The sequence below is a fragment of the Triturus cristatus genome, chromosome 7 (assembly GCF_964204655.1).
Source record: "Triturus cristatus chromosome 7, aTriCri1.1, whole genome shotgun sequence".
Lineage (NCBI taxonomy): Eukaryota > Metazoa > Chordata > Amphibia > Caudata > Salamandridae > Triturus > Triturus cristatus.
Genome location: NC_140590.1, coordinates 16,498,540 through 16,514,845, shown reverse-complemented (window position 1 = coordinate 16,514,845; position 16,306 = coordinate 16,498,540).

Genomic DNA, 16,306 nt, shown 5'->3' with positions numbered 1-16,306 from the left:
CTGCATGTTTTCACAAATGCTTTACACACTGCCTCTGAGATAAGCCTGCCTGCTCGTGCCAAGCTACCAAGGGAGTGTATCCCCCTTACCCTGACTAGAAGCAAGGGCCCCTACATGGACAAAGGTACCCACCTCTGCCAACTAGAGACCGCCATTTCTAACATTCTTGATCTGCACTTCATGACGGTCCTTCCTTTTTTTTCAAGCCAACAGACTGCGAAGCCTCCTATTCTGCCTTTATCTTCTGGGGTTTTCTCTCTGCATGTGGACTAAAGCAAGAGGATCCAGAGAATGACCCATTATAGAGTTTTTTTCTCACTTGAGATGCCAACGAGGTAAGTCCTAGTTAATTGAGAGTCAACAGCAAATATCACTAGCGGCACAATTAGCATAGTTTTTTTCTTTATGGTATTAAAAAAGAACAAGGGGGCAGATTTACAAGGCCCTTGCGCCTCTTTTACGCCTCTGTTGCGTCACTTTTGTGACGCAGCAGTGGCGGAAAGCCAGTGCCATGGTGCGGGGTACTTACAACGTGACGCATCTGGGTGATGCGTCACGTTGTAAAGCCCTGCGCCACATTTAGGCGTTCCGGCGCAGGGGGGAGCGTTCCGACGCAGGAACACCTCCAAAAAGTGGCTGAGTGAAATCTACAAGATTTCACTCAGCCACTTTTAAGGCCATGCTGCGTCAAAACCCTGCGCCTGCTTGAAGCAGGCGTAACGATCGATGCAGCAATTGAAAAATAGGGTACCCCCGAGCCTTGCTGGAGCTGCGTCGCGTTTGCCACGCAACTCCAGCAATGCGCCCCCTTTGCGACAGCAGATGCGTCACGCATCTGTCCATTTTTGCCCCATGGTGCACCGCATTGTAAATGCGGCGCATCGATGGTGGCGGAGCCGTGACACACAATAACTGGCGCATCCCTGCTGATATGCAGGGATGCAAAACCAAAGGAAATGATGGACGGAGTGTTGAACATTGCAAGCAGGGATGCGCCAGTTATTGTAAATCTGTCCCAAGATATTTACCTTCAGTAACCCTACGAATCAGAATGGATCCAGAAACGTTTCAGCTGTACCTCTGTGCCCTGGAAGGTGGCGCCTTGCTGCTGTGCACTAACTCTGTTCCGCTCTGGCAATGATATGTGGGGTCTATAATGGCGCCACTCCCGTGCACTGTCTGTTGCTTCCGAGACTGCCCGCACCTAGATCCCAAAAGCAAACTGGTAGACAGTGTGCAGATTCCTAAACTTGGGATCTTATTAATGGATAAACTCCAATCACAGAATGGGGAGGATGAGTAGGTTGGTGAGGAATCTGCAGCTAGATAGAATATCTACCACAAAGAGCCCTAATGAAGGTAAGTAACTTGTTCTTCTGATAGAGACTTTTAGCCACAGATTCCCCACCTTTTGAATAGATACCAAAGTACTGCCTATTCTGAGGCGGGTCTGTGAATAGACTCAAACCAGAAAGTCCTACAGGACTGAGTGGGCAAAATACCCTTCCAGGCAAACCTGACTGTTCAGGCAATAATGCTTTGTGAACGTATGGAGGGACGCCCATTGAGCCACGTGGCAAATGTCTGAGACTGTGGCTCTGTGTGCCAATGCAGTAGTAGCAGCTTTGGCCCTGGTAGAATGAGTACTTGGAACTTGAAGAGGCTGCTTTTTGGTCAATGCCTAGCAGATTATAATGCAGAGCATGATCCAGCAAGAGCTGGTTCCCTTGTGCACCGCCTTGCTCTTTTTCGCTCCAGAGAACCCCACAAAACGCTGAATGCCCAGCGGTGATCTGTGCAGAAGCTCAGTGCTCTCCTAGGGTCCAAGCAATGAAGGAATTGATGCAGAGTATAGGACGCCGGCAGGCTGGTGCTTTGACCGATATGGAATAGTAGTACAACTTTCAGAAGGACAGATGCCCAAGTCTGCAGAACCAGATTGTCTGGAAAGAAGGAAGTGTATGGTGCATTGACACAAAGAGCCTGAAGCTCACTTATATGCCGTGCCAAGGTGACGGCATTGAGGAACACAGTCTTGAGAGGAAGGAACCCCAGAGAACAGCTGTGAAGAGGCTTGAACGGAGCGCCCATCAGATAAGCCAGGATCATATTAAGGTACCTATGGGGCTATGATAAAGGGTGACTTAAACAACAAGGCTGATCTGACAAATGTAAAAAGGCTGAAAGGGCCAAAAGATAACCTTAACTGTGCACAAAGAAAAGGTTTTCAGGGAAATAGCTTGAACAAATAACAGAATATCAGATAACTAGGCCTGGAGGGGGTCAATCTGGTGTGTGACACAACAAGCCACAAGTGTTTCCCAAGGACAGGCGTGTATAGTTTAGTTGAGGGACGCCTGGCTGCAAAGAAGACATTAACTCCTTCCTGAGGAAGGTCGAAGGAATTCAGCTTTCGAAGTTTCGACGCTAAATCGCTAGGCATGAAGGCGGACACTGCAGTGGACCAGTGCAGATCCCTGCCCTGTTGCTGCAACAGGCTGCCCTCCCAGAGGGCAGGCTGATTGGAGGATATATGCTCAAGGCCAGGAGTTTTGGATAACATACTCTCCATGCCCAACCTGGAGCCACTAGGATGACTTGGGGCCAGTCTTTCCTCATATTCTTGAGTACTTGGGGCAAAATTATATCTCAAAAACTACTGAAAAGATTTATACCAAATCACAAAAAGCATGTTTTCAGGACCAAGATGTAGGACTCTGCCAAATTTTGTGTAATTTTGTTCAGCAGTTTCTGTGGTATCGCTGTTCCATTTTCCCATAGCAAAAAGAATGGGGAAAGCGGGTTTTGGGACCCCCCCTTCTTTTTGAGTTCCTGCATGACGGATTACCCCAAAACTTTCCAGGAAGGAGCTGAGGTGGAGATTTATTTTTGAAAAGTAATGTGTGTGTGTGAGAGAGAGAGAGAGAGAGAGAGAGAGAGAGAGAACAAGACTGTGGATACAGCCGAAACGCATCACAGCAGACTGTGAAAATAAAGCTTTAACCACAACTCGTAGTGTCTGCACGTTTTTTGAGAAGTGTTGGGAGGATCTGTCCATGTTAAGAGAAGTGGGCTGACCCCTACGCTGCTGACACCTGCTTCGATCAGGAGCATATCAGTGGTTCAGCCACAACAAGGATTAGCGATATAAGAGCAAGTTATTTACCTTCGGTAAAGCCTTATCTAGTAGACTCTATCTAGCCGCAGATTCCTTACCTGAAAATTATCCCTAGGCATCAGACTGGAACTGGAATTTTTTGCGAGCAGTATCCCTCAGCGCCGATAGGTAAGGTCATCCGGCTCTGCGTGGCGCTGGTTGCGCCAATAGTGATGTGCACACTGCCTATATAGGTGCAACGCCAGCATGATGACTTTAGTTTCATTTCATGACTTTCCACACCAGTAGCACTGAACCCAGAAGAACACTGACCACTGGCGTGTGAAACGGAGGTCCTTAAAAGAGGAACAGTCCTGTATCTAAAATGCCGTTAACAGAGCAGAGAGATCGGTGAGTCAGTAAGGAATCTGTATCTAGATAGATTCTCTACCAGATAAGGCGTTACCACAGGTAAGTAACTTGTTCTTCTGATAGAGACTCCTAGTCGCAGGTTCCTTAACTTAGAATAGATACCCAAGCAATTCCTACCCAGAGGAGGGTTTGTGATTCAAGACAGAAAGTCCTGCAGGAACAAACGGGCAAAGTGATCATTCTGATGGACCTCACTGTCAAGGTAGTAGTGCTGGGTGCACATGTGCAGCGAGGCACGCGTGTAGGAACCTGGCTCTCTATATAGTGTACTAAATTGAAGGACACTGTGCAGAGAGTCCAGTGGGTCCCCAATTGGTTTACAGAGGCTAAATTAGAAAATACTAATGCTCTCTTCTGTGGTAGTGTGGGTGAGCAGATAGGTTTATCAGAGCCTCAGAGGGTAGTGCTAAGCATTTGTTGTACTCACAGAGCCAATAAGTGAGACCCACACTCAAAGAATAAATCTGAGACCATATTAGAAAAATAACACATCTTTTTATGTATGTTTCAAACTCAAGAACTTTACTCAAAAGTAAATACAGTTTTCAAAGGAGATATTCACAGGTAAATAAAGTGTTCAAACCTGTGCACTTTTACCCACAATTCAATCGGAAGGAAGGAAAAGTCAAAGTTGCATAAAGGTAGATACTGCCGGTTTCAGGGGTTCACTTTCTGGGATCGGAGTAGTAGTGAGCCAAGGTCCAAAGTGCTACCAATAGTTCTTAGGGAACCGCCCGGGTTCTACCGGGAGCAGGGTGCTGGTGAGGCTGGTAGCTGGCGCTTAGGAGAAGCAGAGTTCTTCAGCCACCATTGCAGATCTTTTGCAGCACCCTCCGAGATCTGGATTTGTCGGAGCCATTCCCCATATGCTGTGCCCACTGGAACGTTAGGTCCCACAGCACAGCCCACATATGCCAGCAGGCATGCATCCAGGCAGGATGCAGGAGGCCATGAGGCCCAGCCAGAAGCCTTAGAGTCAGTCTCACCAAAATCCAGGATAGAGACTGAAACATCAGTATAGTATCCTAAATATCCTGCACTCATTCTTTGGGAGGATAAGCCTGAAGCTGCTTTGTGTCCAATGAAAGGGAGCAGGTGATAAGGGACCAGGTGTGACTGCAGCACACTGATAGTGAACCCCTGTGAGTGCACGAGGTCTGTCATAGTGCAGAGGTGAGAGACGAATGCCTGAGGCGAGCCTGCCTTCAACAGCAGGTCATCGAGATAGGCGAAGACTGGCACCCTGAATCTCCCCAGGTGAGCTGCAACTACCTTCCTAAACACCTGAGGGGTGCTGGTAAGGCCAAAGGAGAGCATGGTAAACTGAAAGTGCTCCTAGCCCACCATGAACCGCAAGTAATATCTGTGGACAGGCAGGACGGGTATGTGGAAGTATGAATACTGCAAGTTCAACACTACCATCCAATCCTCCGGGTCCAGGGCAGATAGGACTTGACCGAGCCGGAGCATCTGGATTTTCTCCTTTTTCAGGAAGAAATTGAGAGGGTTCAGGTCTAGGATAGACCTTCGTCTTTCCGGGGCACCAGAAAGTAGACGGAATGACAACATAACATACTTCTGATGCTGGCACTCTCTCTATGGCTCCCTTAGACAAGAGAGCTGCCACACTCCTGGCAGAGTAATGAGATGTGGTCCTTGTTCAGCCTGTCGCAAGTACGTAGCATGGGTGGAGGTGTAGTCACAAAGTGACCTCCAGTGGTGCAGGTCATGGTGCATCCTGCCCCCACTGGACGCCCATGATGGTCAGAGGACAAACTAAAGACGCTTGTAGGCTGCGGCTGCCAGAGGGGTGATGGACTGTCTCGAACTTTGGCTACCTAACCCTCGAGGTCTTTGGGTACTGCGTCCTTAGCCACGCAGGACTGGGAAGCCTGCTAGCCATCGTGGCTGGGTGGCTAGAGGTGTGGCTGGAAGTCCTTTCCGTGGCCACAAAATCAGCAAAAGGTGGAATGGGGTTGGTAAGGGGCCATGGAAAGGCCCAAAGACCTTGCCATAACCTACTTTCCTTGAAGCGCTCTAGGGCTGAGACCACCTTGTCTCCGAAGAGATGGGAACCATCGAAAGGAATGTCCATGATCGAGGCCTGGACAGCGCCTCGCTCATGGACATGCCGTAGCGCCTCAGGACCACCAACGATGAAACTGCCCTGCCTAGTGAGCCGGTCATATCCAGCCCACAGTGAAAGTGCACTTATCTGCATCTCTCCCATCAGCAATAGCTTGGGAGGGTGTGGCTCAGGCCTCATCCGAGACAATAGGCAGCACTGCCGCACTCAAGTCCCACAGCGAGTGAGAGTGTTGGCCCCAAAGGCATGCAGTGTTCACTGCAGCAGTGCCAGGCTGGTGGAAGAAAACATCTTCTTTCCTAAGGTATACATCCTCTTGCATTCCCTGTCCAGGAGGTGGTAGGGAATGTGCCAGGATTTACTCTGGCAGTGGAGGCTTGGATCACCAAGCTCTCCAGGGCTGGGCAAGGAAACTGGGGTCACCTGGGGCGGAACGATGGCGGCAGGCAATTGACCTCTTCACAGGTGCCCCTGTGCAGGGCTTGCACCAGGTCCCGAGTAGGACATCAGTGAGGGCTTCTTTTAACAGGAGAAGCTGTTCCGATGAGACTATCGGCTGAAGCACCTCCGTCAAGGCTGAAGGTCCAGGACCTCAGCCACCCTCCTCACCACCATAGCAAATGAGGCTCCATCGACTGTAGCCACGGTAGGAAGAGAGACTAAACAAGTATCTGATCTGGGGAGGTGCCCACACCTGGTGAACTCGGTGACAACTAGGTACTGGTATTCATCAGGGTCCTATCCCAAAGGGATAGGGCACAGACTCCAAGCTGGATCAGATGCATCCAATCGGCGCTGGAGTCGGACGACACTCATCTGAATCTGTATCGGAATCAGTGATGATTATGGCAACTGTGGGCACTGGAGGACGTCGGCAATGGAGCCAGTGCTGGGAAAGGTCAGGTTGCCTGAGCGGAGCCACTCCGGATCCATCCATGGATCCTAGGGGCCCGACTGGCGCTGGGTGTGAACTTACCAGCCGAAGGCCACTTGGAGCCGCTACTAACCTGCGGGTCCCTAGGGCATGCAGGCAGGAACGGGCTACCCAAATATGAGGTGCATGGCCTCATAAAACTCACAGCGCCTTGAGACCCTTGCGGGTGAGTAGTCGCGCTTAATAAACCTGTGATTGATTGAGTTGAGTATGGGTCGCTCCGGTTCCAGGAAATTCGGGGAGGTCTGGAGACGGCCCTGGCGCAGACTCAACTACAGAACCAGTCCTTGAATGCTGCCGTTCCCTTGTCTCATTGGATGACTTACCCGAATGCCCAGATGACTTAGACTGCAACAGTGAGCACTTGGAGTCGCTCCACGACCGATCCCTGGGCCTTCCTCCCAACTGGGATCCAGACTGTCACAGGTCGAGCAGCAAGGAGCTTGAGAGACTGCTCCATTAAGGCCTTAGGCTGCATGGCATGACAATCGATGCAAGTCTTGGCATCACATTTGCGCTCGAGGTGCCAGAGACAGAAGAGGTGTGTGTCTGTCACTGACACATGCTGATGACAGGCATTACAGGGCTTGAAACAGGCATTCTTTGTGGACATCCCTGCTACATCTGGAGACAAAGTCTCAAAAGTATTCGACAAAAGGGTCGAAAAAGGTCAGTCAAAAGTTGGTTGGGGTAACTCTTCCTCGGATCTGCACAGACCGGCGTGGAAAGAAAAGAACTGAAGGAACCGTGCTGGGGTGGCACCTATATAGGCACCTCACATGTCCTTTCCAGTGCAGATGATGAGTCGAGGAGTCAAATGAGTTCACCTACTGGCACACAGTGGCACTGCTTATAAAAAATGTCCAGATCCAGTCTGACGCCGGGGGGTGGGGGGATAATTCTAAGGTTAGAAATATAGGGAACAAAACAGAATCCCTACTACTAAACCAACAACCAACAAAATTAAACTTGATAAAAAATTAACAAACACAATCACGTTCCCAAATAAAATAGAGTTTAAAAATGAAACGAAAGAGAGCAACTAACTGCTGCAGAAAAAGCCACCACTGTGAAGCCACCACTGCTGCACAGCAGCACCCTGCCCGACTGCAGCTACAACCTGAAAGGATGGAAACATTATCCAGAATAAAAGTCCTAATATTTACCAAACAAGCACCAACTTAAACATAACTTAATCATAATAGATTTAAAAACACACACAAATAAAACAATTATTTAGAAATTACATCTCCAAAACACAGGTACAGAGACTGGCAAAAACAACATCAAACCACCCAAAGACAATCAAGAAACAAAACTATTTCAAAATAATATCACAAGAAGTACAAAACAAACTCTGGGTATAAGCTTAAAAAATGAAACGTACCCAGTAAAAAATTATAAACTTTCCTTTAATTTAGGAACACCTACAAAAAACGTTACAAACAAAAAACATTAAACAAACAACAATAGGGGGAGGAGCCTAGCGCGCAACCAAGATGACCGCTTAGGCACAGGGCTCCCGAGGGCCTCCGCAACCTCTCACGTCTATCCTGAATAAATCCTGATTCTATCGACGGGCTTCTACAGGCGACCATAAGCGGAGGTGATACCCGTTGTCCAAACTTAAATCGGACTTCAGGAACCGGGATAGCATCGACTTCAAGTTGGTGGCCTACTCCTGGCCTTGCCCCGGACTCGAGTTGGCGTGGTGCCCGGGCAGAAAGTGAACAACAACGGCATGCAGGACCCGGGTTGGTGCGTACCCCGCACTTTCACTTTCAGTTTCGGGTCTCCTCTCTGAAACTGGCTGAGGGACCCTGGCTTGTCAGCACATGTCGATAGTGGGAAGACTGGTAATCCTGACTGGATCTTGGACACTAGTCTGGCCTACAATTCGTGATCGCCGAGGCTCATTAGATCGGATGTCCGGGGATTACTAATCGTGTAGTGGACGACAACCTTGGTGGCCTTCAGACAATGGCAGCTAGATCGGACGGAGATAAACAAAAATCCAAGACGACTAGGCGGGGAGGCTATACCCAAGTTAACAACATGGACCGCTATGCTCAGTCAAAAGGATCCCCTAGTGGACTGCATAAGTCACCGGAGAGATCCAAGGATGGCCCGGGATCGTCCACGGAATTAACATTGCAGGACGTCATGGGTGCCATCGACGAGATGAAAGCTGCGGTTGGTCAGCAATTCGACACCTTGGCCCATAAATTGGACGCGGTTTTGATCGACGTTAATCTAGTCAGAGCGGATCTTTCAAAAACGAATGAAAAGGTCAAATCCTTGGATCTGAAAACGTCGAGCCTGGCAACGGACGTGTCCGATCTGCAGACCGAGGTCCGTAATCAGCGGACATCCAATGACTTATTTGTCCGTCGGCTGGAGGACTTTGAAAGTAGGGCTCGGCGGAAAAATGTGCGCATAATAGGGGTGCCGGAGAAATCGGAGGTTCCTGCGGCCGACCTTTTCGTGGAAGACCTCGTGATCAACCATCTTGCGCCCAAAGGGTTGAGTAAATTTTTTGCGGTCGAGCGGGCCCATAGAGTTCCAGGTGGTAAGCCGAAAACGGGCGCTCCCCCACGGCCTATCATTGCCAGAATTTTCAATTTTAGGGACAGGGACGCTATCCTACAGGCCTCGAGGGTGAGTGGGCCGACGAAGTTTGAGAACACTAATATAAGCTTCTACCCGGACTTCACACAATCGGTCCAAAAGCAGAGACAGGGGTTCATGGGTGTTAAACGGCGACTGAGAGACATGGAGCTGAAATATGCGATGCTCTTTCCGGCCAGGTTGCGTTTTGAGTTTGAGGATCGGACACATTTCTTCGATCGGCCGGAGGTGGTTGGAGATTGGCTTGATACTTTGCCCCAGCGACGAAGTCGAGAGGGACAGACTGAGGAGAACGGAGACGGCTTGGCGGGGCAGAAGTAGACTCTTGGTTCCCGGTGACTGAACATTGCGATGACACCTCAATACTTTGGTTCGATGTTTCTATTCAGTGTCTTATTCTTAAATGCCCGGGGGTTGTGGGGTGCTTAGTGAGGCTCTTTCCTCCTCTGGGGTTTCTTTTTGTAGATCAGTTAATGCTAGGGCGACAGGCACACTGCAAGTTTGGGGGGCTACATGGGCTCACGCAGGGGTGCAGGGAGGGGGGAGTTGTAACGGGAATGTTGGTGGGGAGGGGGGGTTGGGGAATGTTTCACAAGGCAACGTAACGCTATACGACTGGTGGTTGGGGTCGTGTTCTCTGGGGGGAGGGGGTTGTGCGTGAGGTTGGGATGGGGGTAGGGGATTGAGAGTACTCTCATGGAATGTGAATGGATTGGGGGACAGGATTAAACGTGGGGTGGTGCTGCAGTTTTTGAAACGACTTTCTGCAGGATACGCATCTAATTGGGAATTCTTGCCATGCTATGAATAGGCGGGGATATCGTCTCGCTGTTCACTCTGGTTTCACTTCTGGCTCGAGGGGGGTGGGCATCTTGGTTAGAGCCTCTCTCCCGCTGGAGGTGGACGATATAATTCATGACGACAGAGGGCGGTATGCTGCACTCGTAGGACGATGGGAGGGCAGAACTGTCTCGCTGGTTTCTGTGTATGTCTCACCAGGATTGCAGACTGTAACATTTGCTGATTTGGGGCGAATGGTATTGGGACTCCCGGGGGGGGGGGTTCTGGTGATAGGGGGCGATTTTAATTCTGTCGTATCCGGTAGAGCGGATCGTCACCCTCCCAGGGATCTCCCTGGGGCACAGACCTGGCTGAGTGGGTTTATAGATACCCTCGGACTGATAGACTGCTGGAGATTAATGCACCCGGGACAGGCGCAATACACTTTCCACTCAGGGGCTCATGGAAGTCTATCGAGACTTGATTATGTCCTTATGCCGGCGGCCCAAGCTGTGATGGTTAGGGAAGTAGGACATCTGGCCCGGGGTATTTCTGACCACTCCCCACTACTGTTGCACATGGAGGTCACCCCCGGGGCTGAGGGGAGGGTAGCACCGATTAACCCTTGGTACCTGCGTAATCCTAAAATCCGGGCGGACCTGGTCAAGTCTCTTGAACACTATTTCAATGAAAATGTGGGGTCAGTATCATCTGCTGTCTCGTTGTGGGAAGCCTTCAAAACAGTGATCCGTGGGCAAGCCCTCTCTCTAATTTCCCACACCAAGAAAAGCAAGATTGAGGAGGTGGTTCGCCTTGAAAATGAAATAGCCGAGTTGGAAGGGGACCTGGAGCTGGGTGTTACGAATGATAAGTTGCACGTTCTCAGTCTCAAGCAGCTTGACTATAGAGCGTTGGTCACTGATGCCGCCAAAGTGATGAGTAGAGAGCAACAAGGGCGCTTATACGATGTGGGGGGTAAGGCTGGAAAGTTGATTGCATGGTTGGACAAGAAAGAGAGAGCGAGTCGAGTGGTACCGGTCATTGAGAGAGCGGATGGTGTGCGTGTGACTGACCCTGTGGAAATTGTCGAATGTTTCGTGGATTATTTCCGCGAAGTATATTCTCCAGTCTCGGATCGCCCTGAGGATGACTCTCATTTACTGCTGAGAGATAGTGCGTTGCTGTCTTTGTCGGAGGAGGATAGGATGCTGATGGATGCGACGTTGTCGCCCGATGAGATTGCTTTGGCCATTCGCTCGGTCGCTTCCGGCAAGGCCATGGGTCCTAATGGCCTTCCCATCGAACTGTATAAACTGCGCCCGGACAAGATGGCGCCTCATCTACGCGAAATGTTTCTTGAAGCACGAGAAGTGAGCTCCCTCCCCTATGATCAGCGTCTTGCTACAATAGTCGTGATTCACAAGGAGGGGAAGTCACGGGATCGATGTATCTCTTATAGACCCATTTCACTGTTAAACGCTGAGCCCAAAGTTCAGGCTAAGATTTTAGCTAATCATTTGGTTAAGGTCGTTGGCGACTTGATCCATCCGGATCAGTCTGGTTTCATACCTCACCGTAACACGGCTCTGAACCTGAGGCGTCTTCATGGAGTGCTCGCCAGAGCGGCGTACATACGTGAGCCGGCCATTTTGGCGTCTCTGGATGCAACAATGGCGTTTGATACTCTAGAATGGCCGTATCTTTGGGCGGCGCTCGCGAAATTTGGTTTTGGCCCCGGGTTTATCGGTTGGGTAAAGTTGTTGTATGATGAACCATTGGCTCAGGTGGTAGTGAATGGCAGAGTGTCGACACCCTTTGTGTTGGGAAGAGGCACGCGGCACGGTTGTCCGTTGTCGCCCCTTCTCTTCGCACTTGCCTTGGAACCTCTGGCTGCCTGGCTACGATGGGAGCCCTCATTGCGGGGCATCAGGTGGACGCCTGAATTTGAGGACCGCATCTCTCTCTATGCGGATGACATTCTCCTGTACCTCACATCTCCCCGGCAGTCTTTACTTGTATTAGTTGATGTTCTAAACTCATTTGGTCGTAACTCCGGCTTGGTCATTAACTGGACTAAGTCATGCGTCTATGTTCTCTCAGGTGATGCTCCTCTCCTTCCGCGTGGCTGCCCTATCCAGATTTCGCAGTCGGGTTTAAATACTTGGGAGTCTTCATAACATTAGACCCTGTGGCCCGTTATGAGCGGAACTTACTCCCCCCACTTCAACGACTAAAGGCCAACGTTTCGGGTTGGCGACGGCTTCCGCTTTCGCCGCTCGGACGTGCGGCGTTGTTTAAAATGATGTCGCTACCACGATTCCTGTATGCACTTCAAAACACGCTTGATGTTATACCGGCCCGCTATTTCCGTGAGGTGGAGAGTTTGCAGAGGCAATTGTTTTGGGACGGGCGGTCGCGAATCGCTCTCACAAAATTGACACTCCCTTGGTATGATGGGGGTATTGCACTCCCCTGGTATGATGGGGGTATTGCACTCCCCGATATCAAGCGATATTATTGGGCGTCCCAATTGGCGGCGGTGAATCACGGGATGTACGGACCGGCCCTGAACCCGGCGTTTGAGATGGATAAATTGCTATTGCCTGGTGGGGATTACAATAGGGCACTTTATTCAAAGTCTCCCGGTGTGCAGTTGACAGGCCCAACAAAGATAGCAGTACGTGTGTGGCATGCCGCGAATGCTGCGATGGGATGGAAGGACCGCCTGACTCGAGCGACTCCACTGTATGGTTCAGAAAGGCTGGGTTGTTTGTGGAAAACAAAAGGATTTGAGAAATGGGATATGCTTGGCATATGTAAGGTGAGTGATTTTTGGGTGAAAGGGAAGTTTAAAACGTTTGAAATGCTGAAAGTGGAATATAAGCTGAACGATAGGGAATACTTCCGGTATGCTCAGGTCCGCCATGCGTTGCGTTCGGTTTTCCCTGATGTTACTACTATCCCGGAATATTCCCCACTGGAGGACAGGGTGCTAGATGGTTATGTGCCTGACAGCACAATCTCCTTGATTTGCCGGCTGCCGCCGCTGCAAGTGTTTTTTGCCTTGTTTTGACGGTATATTGTGTTTGCTTAGTTTAACCTTCTTTTTCCCCTGTTGTAACGTTTATTTGTGCCTGTTTTATTGTATTCTCCGTGTTTGCTCTCCTTCCTTGTTGTCCGCCTACCTCGTCGCCCCCCGCCCTCCCTTCCCGCCACCGCCGCTTGTCCCCGCCCCTTTTTGACTTCTGTAACCCTCCCCGCTCCCGCCTCCCAGCTGCCCCGCCCACCCGCGCACTTGGCCTTAAATGGCGACCGTGCGACGCAGGTGAGTGTGACCCACTTGTGGGACACCCCCGCGCCGCACGGCCACCAGCTGCTGCGTGTGCCCCCTGCCTGCCCTCTGCCTCGCTGCTGCCTCGTTTGCCGGCTGCCGCCGCTGCGAGTGTTTTTTGCCTTGTTTTGACGGTATATTGTGCTTGCTTAGTTTAACCTTCTTTTTCCCCTGTTGTAACGTTTATTTGTGCCTGTTTTATTGTATTCTCCGTGTTTGCTCTCCTTCCTTGTTGTCCGCCTACCTCGTCGCCCCCCGCCCTCCCTTCCCGCCACCGCCGCTTGTCCCCGCCCCTTTTTGACTTCTGTAACCCTCCCCGCTCCCGCCTCCCAGCTGCCCCGCCCACCCGCGCACTTGGCCTTAAATGGCGACCGTGCGACGCAGGTGAGTGTGACCCACTTGTGGGACACCCCCGCGCCGCACGGCCACCAGCTGCTGCGTGTGCCCCCTGCCTGCCCTCTGCCTCGCTGCTGCCTCGTTTGCCGGCTGCCGCCGCTGCGAGTGTTTTTTGCCTTGTTTTGACGGTATATTGTGCTTGCTTAGTTTAACCTTCTTTTTCCCCTGTTGTAACGTTTATTTGTGCCTGTTTTATTGTATTCTCCGTGTTTGCTCTCCTTCCTTGTTGTCCGCCTACCTCGTCGCCCCCCGCCCTCCCTTCCCGCCACCGCCGCTTGTCCCCGCCCCTTTTTGACTTCTGTAACCCTCCCCGCTCCCGCCTCCCAGCTGCCCCGCCCACCCGCGCACTTGGCCTTAAATGGCGACCGTGCGACGCAGGTGAGTGTGACCCACTTGTGGGACACCCCCGCGCCGCACGGCCACCAGCTGCTGCGTGTGCCCCCTGCCTGCCCTCTGCCTCGCTGCTGCCTCGTTTGCCGGCTGCCGCCGCTGCGAGTGTTTTTTGCCTTGTTTTGACGGTATATTGTGCTTGCTTAGTTTAACCTTCTTTTTCCCCTGTTGTAACGTTTATTTGTGCCTGTTTTATTGTATTCTCCGTGTTTGCTCTCCTTCCTTGTTGTCCGCCTACCTCGTCGCCCCCCGCCCTCCCTTCCCGCCACCGCCGCTTGTCCCCGCCCCTTTTTGACTTCTGTAACCCTCCCCGCTCCCGCCTCCCAGCTGCCCCGCCCACCCGCGCACTTCGCCTTAAATGGCGACCGTGCGAACGCGCAGCGGTAACGCGCAGCAGGCGCGCCGATTGTGCGCCGAAGGCGCGCCAAAGGTAAGCCCGTCTGCGCCCGTCCGCGACCGAACCGCGCCCAGCGCCAGGACCCCTGGACCTCGACCTCGAAGACCCCGACCTACCCGCCTGACGTACTCTGCCGCCACCCTCTTCGCTCTCAACACCGGCCGACTCCCAGAATGCCACCAAGCCACCCCAAGACGCACCCACGGACCCTTCAGCTGCCACGCCTGCAAGTTCACCTGCATCCGGACCTGCCTCGCACCAGCACCCGCCAAGCCGAACACCAGCAGCACCCACCTCAAGTGCATCCTGATCAACACCCGCTCCGTCCACAGACATGCCATCGAACTCTGGAACCTCCTTGACACCACAGCTCCAGACGTTGCCTTCCTCACGGAGACCTGGATGAACGCCTCTTCAGCTCCCGACATCGCCATCGCCATCCCAGAGGGCTACAAGATCGTCCGGAGGGACCGAAACGCCAACCAGATGGGAGGAGGCATCGCCATCATCCACAGGAGCACCATCCGTCTCACGACCAGCACCGACAACACCCTGACCAGCGCCGAACACCTACATTTCCAGATCCACACCAACCCGAACACCACCCTCAGAGGCACCCGGATCTACCGACCCCCTGGACCACGCACGCAATTCAGCGAGGACATCGCCGACTTTATCAGCCCGCATGCCCTCCCCTCCGCCGACTACATCCTCCTGGGAGACCTCAACTTCCATCTGGAGAACAACAACGACCACAACACCAGCACCCTGCTCGACAACCTCGCCAACCTGGGACTCAAGCAACTGGTGTCCACCCCCACCCACCTCGCCGGACACACACTCGACGCCGTCTTCTCATCCAGCACAGACATCGACTTCAGCCACGCCACAGAGCTTCAATGGACGGACCACAGCTGCGTCCACTTCACCTTCAAGAGAACGACGTCCCACCATCACCAGCAACAGACCGCCCGCAGAAGCTGGAACAAGATCACAGCAGACCAGCTCACCACCTCCCTGAGCCAGCACCCTCCTGCCAGCTCAGCGAACCCCAGCCAGGCCGCCGACAACCTCACGAAGTGGATCAGCAACTGCGCGGACGAACTCGCCCCGCTGAGGACCCCGCCTATCAGACCCGGCAGCAAGAAGGCCCCATGGTTCACCGACGAACTCAAGAGCTCCAAGAAGAACTGCCGAGCCCTCGAGAAAGTCTGGAGAAGGGAACCTACACCGGACAACAGGACCTCCTACAAACTTGCCACCCGGAAACACCACCAGCTGATCCGCGCCGCCAAGAAAACAGCATTCAAGGACCGGTTGGACAACAACGCACACAACTGCAAGGAACTCTTCAACATCGTGAAAGAGCTTTCCAACCCCAGCGCAGGAAACAACGACATCACCCCATCGCAAGACCTCTGCAACTCCCTCGCCTCATACTTCCACAACAAGATCACGGACATACACAGCAGTTTCAACATCCAACCAACGCACACCATGACCGACCAACCACCCCCCCCCCACCACCACCCTCCACGCCTGGACCCCGATCAGCACCGAAGACACCATCCGCACGATGAACTCCATCCACTCCGGATCACCGACCGACCCCTGCCCTCACCACGTCTTCAACAGGGCCGACGCTGTCATCGCACCCCACCTGCAAGACATCATCAACACCTCCTTCGACACCGCCATCTTCCCTGAGAGCTGGAAACACGCCGAACTCAGCGCTCTACTCAAGAAACCAACAGCGGACCCCACCGACCTCAAGAATTACCGCCCCATCTCGCTTCTCCCGTTTCCAGCCAAAGTCATCGAGAAGACCGTCAACA